Below are 12,809 nucleotides of genomic sequence, written 5' to 3'. Positions count from 1 at the left end.
GACTTCAGTCATGAAGTCTTCTTTATAATGCATGATTTCCATTTTGTAAATTATGGTCCCATTTAGAGTAAAGTAGACAATGAAGCTGGGTTTCAGGGTTTAGCAAACTGTTGATTGACAGCTCGCAACCACGCAACATTGCATATCCCTGCCTGGTTCCAGCCTCTCATCCAAATACCGTATGGTCACCTCTGGGTGGGAACGACCAAAGAGACAAACTTAAGGCTTTAAAACGGTGTTCCACAAACCAATGGGTGACGTTTCAGGTGTATGTCCACTTATTTTTATACATGAGCCATACATTCTTTGCACAGAGCACATCTCCACCATGAAAACCACACTCACACGACTAACTGTCACGTACACTTTGTGTAAAAAAAGTCACGCTGCCATTTCTGCTGCTGGTGTGTCGATGATGTTCCTTCCCTGTTTGGGTTCCTGGTGTCAGGCCATTTGATTTCCCTGCTTCCTTCTATCACTGTTACACATGTCAGTGGAGGCTACTTTACAAAGATAAAGCTCTATAATGGCTCTCTTCATATTTGCACTTGGGGGCAGATTTGGGCTGAGTAATGCACTTTATTAAATATTAGGACCAATTGTATGACCATAAAACTAATTTAGTAGGTGATCCCAGAGCCAGCTGTGATCTTTCACAATTAACGAATATAAGAAAAGAAGAGAGGAAACAGATAAGTTAATTTTAGCTTTTCATTCCACTGTTCCTCATTTTTACAATGACTTGGATTTAAAAGTAAGCTAGAACTGCATCTTTGAAATGACAGTACAATTAACAGCTTAACTGTCACATAAAACGAGACATGGATTGTTGTAAATAATCAGTACTCTATATAACTTTTTAGGATTTCCTAAATCTAAATATTATACAGCATTACATTTAATTTAACGTAGCCCGCGGGGAAAGGAACATTTTGCAGCAGCAAGTAGTGATAAGATGCAGAAAAAGCCAAATACATTTACAGAAGAAAACAGGAAATGGGTTATGCAAACATCCAAAGCTTTAAAATATAGAGGCGACAGCATGGGATCAAAGGTAGTATATTATTTTAATTTTTAAGACATTAACATTAACATAAAACATGTAATAAAGAAAAGCATGTTATTTTTCATTTTAGCAGCATTAAAGCATGTAAACTGAATGTCTAAATGAAAGATAAACTTCATTTGTGAGTGTTTAAAGGGGCCCTTTTATACTTGTTTCAAGGTTTCATAATTGTATTTAGTGTCTCTACTGTGACATGTCTCCATGCTTTAATGTTAAAAAAGCTCTTTATTCTTCTCATACTGCCTGTGCTGCAGAACCTCTTTTCACCCTCTGTCTGAAACCAGAGCCCAGTCTGCTCTGATTGGTTAGCTGGATGGCTCTTCAATGATTGCTCAACTGCTTAGCATATCATGCAAAATGTGTTGAAGCGCAAGCCAATAGATGCCCGAGTGTTATAAGGTGATGACACTTAGTTGCGTAATTAAACAAAGGAGTCCAATGGAGGCAATTCAGGCAGCGGGGGAATGTGGGAGAAAAACTCCATCTAGCGTACACTTTTAGATGTTAGCCTTTGCAGAGTATTTAAATGTACAAAGACCTATTAGACCCTCCAGAAAAACGCGGGCAAAAATCCTTGATTATGCGGGCTAAATTCCTTGATTATGCGGGCTAAAATCCTTGATTATGCGATTAAACTTTTTTTCATGTGATTTTATGCGGTGAAATTGCGGGAAGTTGCGAAATATGCGGAAAGTTGCGAAATATGCTAAAAATGCGGGGGAAAAGAATAAAAAAAAATTAAAATATTGGGCTGTCTTATTTATTCTCTCTCACACACAACCTGCCACTAACGTTAAACCCCTTTACTATTCAATTAAACACATTCAATGTTTATTTATTGTAAAAGCAATTGGGCTATTTTAATCTCACACACACACTTCTCCGCCTCATTCTGATTTCATTTACTCGTTCGTTATCTGACCAGCTTCAATCTTGTAGGCTACTCACTTCATTTCTTGTAGCCCTCAAAAGGGTTTTGGAGGTTGATGCCTCGGTGAACGTGAGTTGAATGGCTTTCTTGTCCGCAGCAGCAGAAAGCATTTTCGAATGTTTGAATGAATCAAAGTGGGTCGCCAATGCGATTTTCTCTTATGCTCCAACACACAGTTGCACGGGGTGCAGAATAGTTTTCCCCCACTTTTTGCCCGGTCTTTATTAGAAATGTTCGTTGGTAAATTAGATGGATTAGATTTTTTCATCTTGGTGTTTTCTCTATCGTGTGAGCTCCACACGTTCACTCTATACAGTGTTGTTTACATTCTGTGATGCGCGAGCTGATGACGTCACGTCAAGACGAGTTAACTTTTTTTCTTCTCAACTTTGTGTGGAAAAATGCGGGGATTATGCGGCCTTTTGATAAATATGCGGCCTTTTACAAATCTGCGCCATTTTGCTGATTATGCGGTAAATTCTGCGATCGCAGAATCGCGTTTTCTGGAGGGTCTAACCCAGGGGTCGGCAACCCCTGGCACGCGTGCCAGCATTGGCACGCAGCAACGTAACCAGTGGCACACTAGGAATAAGTGGAATAAGTGTGCAAAAATATTTAAATTGTATTTTCGGATCCTGAACGAGACCGCCGCCAGAGCGCGTCTCCTCGTTACCTGCAGAAGGAAGCCATGCACGCAACGCAGCGCCGCTCTCTTTAACTCCAGGTGACATTCTGCCGCTTTCCTCCGTGGTGCAGTGCTGATCGTTTCACCACGGAGGAAAGCACTTCACTAATTGCAGTACCCATAATGCCGCAGTTTTTGCGTGGCTGTGTATTTAGTTGAAAGCCCAGTGGCGATCTGCTCATCTCTCATCTAAATAATATGCTACAAAGGGGCGGACTGGCCATCTGTGTGTTTCTTTTTCCTGTCGGCTCCCAGACCGTAGTCGAGGAGGGCAGAAGCAACAAGCTTCAGGTTCAATAACCCACTTTAGAGAGAGGCGAGCTCTTCTTGGGAGGCCGTTGCATTTATTTAGCTGTTCTTCTGTTTCACAAAATACATCACAGACCTCTGTTTTTCTGCTTCCTCGTTTCACTTCCAGAAACATACACACGTTCTCTCCATAGGTTCTCTCACTGTTGCTCTCCCATCCACAAACACACATGCACAAGCACACCCCTCTCTCTCTCTCTCTTAAAGGGACAGCAATCTCATCTCACTCTGCATGACCCTAATATCATAGCATGTGTGCTCTGGAGAATCACAGAACGGACGATCGTCCTTATTATTATGCCGTTTAAAACCAATTATTTAAATGTGTTTGTTAAATTCGGCATCATGTGACTTGCGCTGACAGGTCCACACACTGCTTCCCGCAGCGAGGCTCCCCTGCCCTCCTGCTGATAGTTGACGAGCGTCAAGCTCCTCAACCCCCCCCCCCCCCCCCCCCCCCCCCGGTTGATAATTCTCGATCGTTGGCACGCTGATAACAATTATTTTTTTAAATGGCACTTCATATCAAAAAGGTTGCCGACCCCTGGTCTAACCTATACATACTGTAACACACTACAGGAAAAGAAAAAACTAAAAAGCATAATAGGGCCCCTTTAAAATAGTGTCTTGACTAGGGATGGGATCTAGAACCGGTACTAAGTCAGTACCGGTAGCCGATTGGACGGTATCGGTATACCGTTAAGCCGCTGGACAAACGGTGCTGCTATCAAGGTTCAATGTTCTTTATTTGTCATACGAACATAGCGACAGAGTAGTTATGTCGATGAAAATCTTAGGTCACAGGCTTCTCCAACAGTGCAACACAATAATACAGAAAAACAGAAAAATATAGTGCAATTAATATTAAAAAGTAAATATAAAAAGAAAAATAGTTTTAAAAAAGTGAATTAGTGAAATAAGAGTCTATATGCAAGCTATTGGAATGATATATTAGATAAATAGATAAATAATTACTAAGTAGCAGATGAATGTTATGGATGTTGTTACAACAGTTCAGGTGTTTAACAGTCTTATTGCCTGTGGGATGAAATTGTCTCTGAATCTGGTGGTTTTAGTCCGGATGCTGCGGTAGCGCCTGCCAGACGGCAGCAGACTGAACAGTTTGTGGCTGGGGTGATGGGGGTCTTTTATAATCCGGAGGGATTTCTTCCCTGAGCCGCTGGGAGTAGAGGTCCTCCATGGATGGCAGCTCCGTCCTGGTGATGTTCTGTGCAGTTTTCACCACCCTCTGTAAAGCCTGACGATTGAGGGCGGTGCAGCTGCCGTACCAGGCCGTGATGCAGCCAGTCAGGATCCTCTCTATGGTGCACCTGTAGAAGTTGCAGAGTATCCTGGAGTCCATGTTGAACCTCCTCAGCCTGCGGAGGAAGAAGAGCCGCTGTCGAGCTTTTTTGGTGGTGGTGGTGGTGTGAAGAGTCCATGTCAGGTCCTCAGTGATGTGGACCCCAAGGAACCTGAAGCTGCTGACTCTCTCCAACGTAGTCCCATTGATGGCGATGGGGCGTGTCCCTCTCTCTGCTGCTTCCTGTAATCCGCAATCAGCTCCTTTGTTTTGCTGATGTTGAAATGGAGGTTGTTATCCTGTAACCAAGATGTCAGGTTTTCGACCTCCTCTCTGTACGCCGTCTCGTCGCCGTCTGTGATCTGGCCGATGACGGTCGTGTCGTCAACAAACTTCACAATGGTGTTGGAGCTGTGTATGGCCACGCAGTCATGAGTGAACAGGGAGTAGAGGAGAGGGCTGAGCACGCAGCCTTGAGGGGCTCCGGTGTTGAGGATCAGGGTGGAGGATGTGATGTTTCCCACCCGCACCGCCTGGGGTCTGCCCGTCAGGAAGTTCAGGATCCAGTCACAGAGGGCGCTGTTGAGCCCGAGGTCTCTGAGCTTGATGACCAGCTTGGAGGGCACAATGATATTGAAGGCTGAACTGTAATCAATGAACAGCATTCTCACATACTGTATGTGTTCCTCTGGTCCAGTTGTGAGAGGGCAGTGTGGATGGTGAGGGCTATGGCGTCGTCTGTGGACCTGTTTGCTCTGTAGGCAAACTGCTGGGGGTCCAGAGAGTCAGGGAGGGAGGAGGTTTTGAATGATTTGACTAACCGCTCAAAGCACTTCATTATGATGGAGGTGAGTGCTACTGGGCGGTAGTCATTGAGGCTGGTGATCTTTTGTCTTTTGTCGGTATATGAATTGCGCTACTTCCTTAGTTTAAACAATTCTGGTTGGTTGGGAACCCTCATCCTGTCTGACGTATCCGGTTTGAGTACCACTCTGATTGGCCACTGTGAATGCCACTCGTCATCTCTCCTAACAGCTCTCTTATTATTGTGACGGTACGTCCACACAGCAGCTTTAAAAAATCTTCCAACATTTCCAACGCTTCTCTGCCCATTGACTTTGAATGGGAGTGATGTCACTTTGCCTCGCTTTTCGCCGAACTGCATTGTGGGGAAGCGAAGCGAAGATTTACAGGATTTACAGGATTTTCATGATTCAAAAGTTGAGCAATGTTCAACTTTTGAAGCTGAGCTGGAAGCGTCAGCCAATCAAATCCCGTTTATGCAAATCTGACAGTACAAGCGCTAGCCAATCAAACCGCGTGCAAGCTGGGAGAGCCAGACCGCAGTTCATTTCCTCATATTCCAAACGAGAAATTACGGTAGCAAATCACCCGGTTCTTTACGACCAGAACTATTTACCGGGATACAAACCGGAGGAACCAGGCATGGAGGGAGGTGGCAGAGACAGTGGGTGAAGCTGGTAGGTTTTCGCCTGTTTGGGGAGTATATATATATATATATTGCTCGCATAAAATCCCCGGGGTTTTTTGCTTTGTATGCCGGGGGCGGGAGATTCATGTGATTGGTTGTTGGTCGCGTTACTCGCGAAAAATCCCCAAGCTCTCAGACACGCCCAGCTCCAAGATTTTCAAGATTTTTTCAAAGCTGCTGTGTGGACGTACCGTGAGACTCCCGGGGGCAGATGCAACATCTTGCAAGAAACAGCGTCTCAAGGCTTCTTAATATTTAACAACCTATTAATGATGCATACCCACTTAACGGGAAGAAACTCAGCTAACAGACGATATCAACCATTTTACCTACACGGAACAGAAGTCCAACACCAAGAGTCTAAATCAACACTTAGCGAAACGGGCTAACGGGGCTAACGGCTACTTTAGCACATAACTGGCAAAAGCTATCTTTTCTACGTCATGTTATCTGCACAAACGCATATCACATGAAAGTTGAGATTCCACAGATTCCATTGGTATAAGTCTCATCACTGTACGACCAAAACTCACTGAACTAGCAGCCAGGAAAGAGCAAGAAAACAACTTAACTTTACGTAGCCATGATAGTAATTATGTCTTACCTTTGTTGGCATAACAACGGTTTATCCAATGTCTCTGTGTAACTTTAAAATGATTACTGATAATTAAGGGTATAACGGTATCCATATTCGTCCCGAACCGTCACGGTTCGTTAAGCAGTATCGGTATCGATAAAATCCTAACGATACCCATCCCTAGTCTTGACTATTAATAATTAACGCTCTTAAACTCACACACTATCACTTATGTCATTTTCTATCTAACCGTGGCTGAGAACATCATGCGGTTGTATAATGTCAAACCCTATCACCACCTTATCATGCAGATAGGTTGTGTGTGATTTTCTATCTATGCAGATAACAGAGTGTGCAGTTTGCTTGTTGCGTCATGAAAAATGTTCCTCCCAGTTGTTAGCAAAAGCTTTTTCATTATGCAGTGGAACATTTCCAGTATTCTCTTTGGTTTACCTTTCAGTATGACTGGTGTAATCTCCTTCTGTGGCCGCCTGCTGTTTGTCTGACTCCACTTCTCTCCATCGCACAGCAACATCATCTGTCTGTCTGTTGTGTTTTCTGTGCAGCACACACACACTTTTTTTTCTGTACCAGTTTGTCACACTTCATCCTTCTCTCGGACTCCATCTCATTTCCCACCTGTCACTTAGTCTGTCATATCCATTTTGTTTTTGCTCCAAGTGTTTAATATCTCACCGTCACCTGGGACTTTACGGGTTCTTACAAAGCATGAAGGGGTCTTTAACACCTTCTGAAATGCCTTGAATTGACTACAATACACTGCAGCTGCTCTGGCAGTGTGATACTGTCGCTGACAAGATAACTGTAAATAGTGTAGCTAGATTTTTGTATTCAGTTTCTAATATCTGTTGACTTTAAATACTGTTTGGCCTCTGCTTAAATATAATCTATTGGAAACTAAACAACTGTACTTTACCTTATACACTCTTCGTTAAGTTTACATTTTGGCAGGCTGCTCATGTGGTCTCTTAATTTTGGTTTTATAGTCCTCAAACGTTTCTAAGTTTGGCTTTCAAAGGCTGCTAATGTCCTGTTTCCTCTGTCATATATCTTCTCTTTCTATCTTCGGTCCTCTCTTCTTTCTCCTTTCCTTTAATTGTTGCCTTTATATATCCATACATACCCCTTACTATACTACCCCTATTACCTTACATTCACTGAGTCTGCACTTAACAGCCCAGATGTGGTCACCCACCCACATACATACATACACACAAATACATAATTTGGGCGACTCTCTGCTCAGCAATTTGTGGTTCTTTTTCCTACACTCGCACTGTGTTAGACATAAGATTAGAGTACAGGGACACACTCGCACCATTTAGTTCTGAGCAGTCTAAGTCTATTAATCGTATTAAAATGCCAGTCTTCAGTCTCGTTTTCTGGCTCTTGTCCAGTCTGGAAGCATGGAGCGAAATCCCTTCAGTGCCAAGAATAAACCTCCTTGGTATGTTTAAGAAAAACAAAGGCACATCAGTAACACCTATCACATGGTGTTGAACAATCCCCCCGGCGACCTGTCCAAATCAATATATTCAAATGTCAAATATAATGTCTTTGAAGTTGTTCAGCCTGATCAAACATTGTCCTGCCCAATCAGGTGCAACAAAGGCAGGGTGGTGTTAGCCTTTTGTAGCAGCCATTGACCTGTCCTATTAGTCAAATAATGTCTCCATTTAACTCAAGTAAGCCATCGCCATTTGAAAGAGAGCAAACTTCATCAGCTGCTTGGAATCAAGCCATCATTCATTTGATCAGTCACTGTGCTTTGGCTGCCGTCACATTTCAAATATCTTTGGTGAAAAAGGGATTTTGTTCTGCTTGTAAACACTGACAGTATCGCACAATTCGATCTGCTAGTACATTTTTATTAAACTTTCCATGAAACGATCCATGATGCAGATTACCGGATTCATTCTATTTGCGGCACTTTAGCTCTGTCAAAGTTAGCACCAAAGCTCTTGTGCATTTTTCTCAATAATCAACATGTTTCAGAGGCCTGTATAGATGTTAGATAGAAAGAAAACATAAAGCAAAATGAACTAGGTTAAATAAAGAATTTAGGCGCATAATGTACATGACTGCATATATATATTACGCTCTCCTTACCAAACTTTGCCTCATTGTTCCAAAGTAATGAAATGTAAACATAATTTAATTAATATTTTTCAACTGTTGAGCTATGAGCTTCCTAAATACCATCAAATCTGTTACATTGGAGTATACACGCTTACTAGCGGGACTATAACAGCCATCAGACATACTTTCCATTTGTATTTATATAGTTTAATTGTTAAGCTCCTCACCGTTGGATGTTTGTGGTTATGGTGATCGAAGACGATTAGTGGGTCCCCTTGCAGGAATAAAGCAGATCTTAACAGCTCTGCAGGTGTATTGCTCTGGATGGTGGTTATGAGGTCTCAGCAGTGAGTGCAACTGAGGTAAATAGCAAGGCTGTTGCTTCTTACAAAAAAAACATGTAAATGAAATGGATTATGTTTTGGAAAATAATGGAAAAGTCACAGGATTTCACATCAAGGCGAGAGAAATCCTACAAGGATTTGCTCTCTCCTCATTATGAGTGTGAGTCTCTCTGAGCATCAGCCTCTTGCCTAAAATGCCTGAACTAGCTTTTTGTGAAACATTCACAGTGGAAGGTGCAGAATGTGGCACTCGAGCACAGTTGGGAGGTCTGTGAGTTCCTCGATAATCTTGGAGCAGCCAGTCAGCATTGCATTAAGGGGATTAGGATCTTGGCTTTGTTTTGCGTCTGCGGTTGTTTGGAGTAGCTCTGAGGAGAGCAGGGGGAGGACCAGACTCTGTCTCACTCTGCGAGAGTTTTAATAAGGCTTGTTATAAGCCATGTTGTTCCAGCAACTGAAACCAGTGTGGGAGACAAGTGGGTCTGCAGTTCCCATGAGAGATGGGAGAAGACAAGGACAGGGAGAGACTGATGAGAGATAATGAGTTAGAACATTTAAAAAAAGCCTCTTTTCTTGTTTCTCAGAGATAAAAGTCCTGCGGCTGCACAGATAAGGAACCAAAACATTTGGAGGGAGAATAACCATGCAGGTGGAAACGCACATGTATTCCTAAAGATTACTGCAGTGTTCATGTGAAGATGATCCCATTTTAAAGGCAAAAACATCCGCTAAAGAACATTATTGTGTGAGCTGTATCCTGGGCTGAAACCATTTTTCAAGAAATCTACTAACTGATAAACATAAATTAAATCAGCCTACAGTATTTTGACAACTTATCAACAAGTTATTTCTTTTCATTAATCAGTTTTTGACAAATTAAGAAAACAGCCATGCTGATAGGATAGGCCATTTTACGATTTCACCTTTTTATGACCTTTTAAAACCATTCAATTAAAAAAGTAATGGACATTTGTATCAATGCTCAAATCAATAAATAGAGGCTGCCCTACAAATAAAACATCCCTGTTCAATTAACAACAAAAAGATACTTGACATAATCCTGATTTGTCAATTCTGCTTTGCCTTCAAATGAACGTTTTTAGAACATTTTTGCTGCGTTAAAAGGCACTTCACATTTTCACAGCTGCCATGTTAAGAGGTCTGTCAGTGCATGTAGTGCATGTGTTCACCCAGGTGAGGAAAGGGGTCTGGTAGATCTCTAAGTAAAGCAGTACAATGCTAAAATGTCACAGCCTATTGAAGTAAGACTTGTTCCAGACAAATGCCTCTTGAGCTTCGCCAGAAGTGGAAACATTCCAGTTCTGAGCCAACATACTGCAGAAGCCTGAATATTGTCACTGCAGAAGCCTGTATCTGAATGAATGCAGACTGCTGTCAAGATCAGATTTGTGGCTAATTAAATCCTTGAGAAAAATATTTGACATCTCCTGCTGTTGGCTGTCACCAGGCATGTTGCCGTCATCATTTTATGTGTTATCTATCTGGCAAATCAAGGGTACTCATCATTAGGCCTGCCCTGATTTTGCTCTAAGTCGACTGAGATTTAGTGAATAAATTATTTCGAAGTAACTTATAAGCACATCTCTGGTAAAAACAAGATTCAAAGTTGTGCTTTTACAGGATATTCTGTGGGGAAACCCGTTTTACTGATCTGTCGATTAAATCTACAAATGATGTTGTTGCTAAACTGTGAGTTAGAGATATTTAAATGACTTCTTTAGTCCATGACAGCTCTGAAATTGACAAGAGAGACCAAAGATGGAGAAAAATGTGAGGTTATGAAGCAGACAAAGAAGTACTGAGAGAATGATGGATGGATAACGCCTTCAAAAAGAAAGGACTCAAATAAAAAACGTCACATTAAACTGTAGTGTGTGGTTCACTGTACACTTATCTTTACAATGAAGCCAGATTAGCCCCACCCACTGCTGCCCCTCTGCATGTGTCTCAGAACATTGTGCCTATACAAAGACACTCATTCACACACACTCATATGTTCACACACAACAAGTGCAGAGGAAGTCTTACCCCGAGGCGATGGCTTTTCTAAAAGGAGGGAAAGAGCAGCGGGAGAATTGATAATGAAGCCTGATGAACAGCTACTCTTATTCTACCCGCCTCACACTCTCACACACTCTCTCCCTGTTTCACTCCCTTCCCTTTTTCTCTGTCGCTGAATACATTTGGGCTAATTGTCTGCTGCTGATTGAAGCTTCTCAGCACTGCAGCTTAGAGGAGGAACACTGCAGGGTTTCAGTTCAGCTCCCTGCTTAATATGCACTGATAGAGGAAGTACAACTTTACAGACCTGCTCGCACAGCCTTGGCATTAATTAGCCAAAAGGTCTCTTCTTTCCGAGAGAACATTAAGTTAAACCACCATTTATTTGAAAGAGTATACTTTACATGATATATCTTCTCTCTTTCCTGGCTGAAATTGATTTAATAGGTGAAATTAACAATGGATTCTCCTGGTAGCTTTTAAATAATGAGCCGTAAAATGTGTAAAGACCATTTTCTTTGACATTCGGTGCTCGCTGGAGTTTACCTTTGGGACATGTTTGACAGATTGCTTGGTGCATTGTGTAATGAGACTGAGGTACCTCAAAGAAAAGGTAGACAAAGACTTTATTGACCAATTATCCTGGCTTACATATGCCTGTAGGCAATATTATAACCCCTTAACCTATTAGTATAAGGAACAACACAAGCAGTAAGCACTTAAACTACACACTACAATACAATGTTTACTTCCTTGTATTTCTTCTAATAATTTACTTCTTTTCAAGCTCCGATTTTTTCCAACTCCTGAGTGAAATCTGTGGCTCTGCTAAAGGCCAACAGTCTGTTTACCGGCTAGTTCCTAAATCTGCTGTTTGGTGCTAATCTCAATAATTGTTTCTATGAGAACAGTGAGACTCATAAAACAATTGGTTGAAACTCGCATAGAGATCTGTCATCTGTAGGTTTTTCCCCAGCAGTAACACATTTCACACTGTTTTCATATTGGAATTTGATACATCATTTTTATATAAACATACTGTATATCCACCTTTGGAGAAACCAGCTCGAGTGTGCTGGAATTTGAAAATACACAGCCGGATAAAATCTGCCACTTCCTTACAGGGCCCCTCCTTCAACACACACGAACGCACACATGACCAATGAGGGCACGAGATAAGTTTGTGCACAGATGGAAGGCTGACAGGCAGGTAGGTCATCCAGTTATTTTAGCCGGGCCGGCTCAGATGATTGGTCGTGCTTTTTACAGTACTACGGCTTCCACAGATGACATTTTTTCATGGATTTTTTGTCAAAGCACTTCAGATATTCATTGCTATCGGGATGTTAAGAGCATTCCATGGAATATAACAAAAAGTGTATCTTGAGGCGGTTTCTCAAACTTACCTACCCCACCTTTAACCACATCTGTTTCAACAACCTCCCAACATCTCTTTAAAGCCAGCTTAGTTATGTTTGGACTCAAGTGGGCCTGGAGGAGATTGAACAAAACGTGTTAATTGAATTTGAATTGAAACAGCTGCCGAGATATACGATACAGAAATATGTTATGTCCCCATGAGCAGTAAGTGGGTAAACACAATTGAGCTGCTGACCATAAACCCAACCCAAGAAGTGGTTTATAGTCACTTATGTGAGAAACAAAATTCCTGTGCAATTAACTGAATCATTTTCTCAACTACAAAATAGTTTCTGTTGCACCAAGCAACAGGAAAACTACGCATATTTGATATTTTTTTACTTTTTTTATGCCTTTGGTTGGAAAATGACTCACTGAATCAGCTGTTCTGAAGAAACATTCGTATAAAGCTCCATTTTGCTGAATGTTTTAATGAATACTCTCCGAAAACAGAACTTAAGTTTAAACAAAAACAGTCAAAGTTGATTTCTGTGAATTAGTTACCACTTGTTTACTGGATTCCTTCAGTGTTTACTTTGAGCTAGAAAGAAAGGATGTGTT

At 41.7% G+C, this 12,809-nt stretch overlaps 1 protein-coding gene across 2 annotated transcripts in view; it reads left to right on the top strand.

Annotated features, from left to right (window-relative positions):
* Window positions 1–12,809, top strand: part of mgll (monoglyceride lipase) — a 46,173-nt gene that overhangs the window by 6,682 nt on the left and 26,682 nt on the right. The gene's annotated exons all lie outside the window — the stretch shown is intronic.

Source organism: Notothenia rossii (genome assembly GCF_949606895.1).
Source record: "Notothenia rossii genome assembly, chromosome: 4".
In the NCBI taxonomy this organism is placed as follows: Eukaryota; Metazoa; Chordata; class Actinopteri; order Perciformes; family Nototheniidae; genus Notothenia; species Notothenia rossii.
Note: the sequence above shows the minus strand (reverse complement) of the source record. Positions and strands in the feature narration are given on the sequence as shown.